Source organism: Salmo salar, chromosome 20, assembly GCF_965601325.2.
Source record: "Salmo salar chromosome 20, fSalSal1, whole genome shotgun sequence".
In the NCBI taxonomy this organism is placed as follows: domain Eukaryota; kingdom Metazoa; phylum Chordata; class Actinopteri; order Salmoniformes; family Salmonidae; genus Salmo; species Salmo salar.
Window position 1 is genome coordinate 54,197,731 of NC_138310.1, and position 535 is coordinate 54,198,265.

Sequence of the window (535 nt, forward strand, 5' to 3'; positions counted from 1 at the left end):
TTGGGTAGCAACCCTAGATTTGTGTCGGGACTATATCTTGTGGAAGGATGAAATAGTATGAATAAATTAATCAAAATAACATTTTAAATGTAAATATGTCAATCATTAATTAAATATGTTGGTAACCCATTGCATAAAAATACAATTTATGACTTTAATATATACATTACCATATACAGATTCTTCGAAGTAGCCACCCTTTGCCTTGATGACAGCTTTGTACACTCTTGGCTTTCTCTCAACCAGCTTCATGAAGAAGGATTTTCAACAGTCTTGAAGGAGTTCTCACATATGCTGAGCACTTTTTGGCAGCTTTTCCTTCACTCCGCAGTCCAACTCATCCCAAACCAACCCTTGAATGAGTATATACATACATACATACATACATACATATATATATATATATATATATATATATACACACACACTACCGCTCAAAAGATTGGGGTCACTTAGAAATGTCTTTTGTTTTTGAAAGAAAAGCACATTTTTTGTCCATTAAAATAACATCAAATTGATCAGAAATACAGTGTAG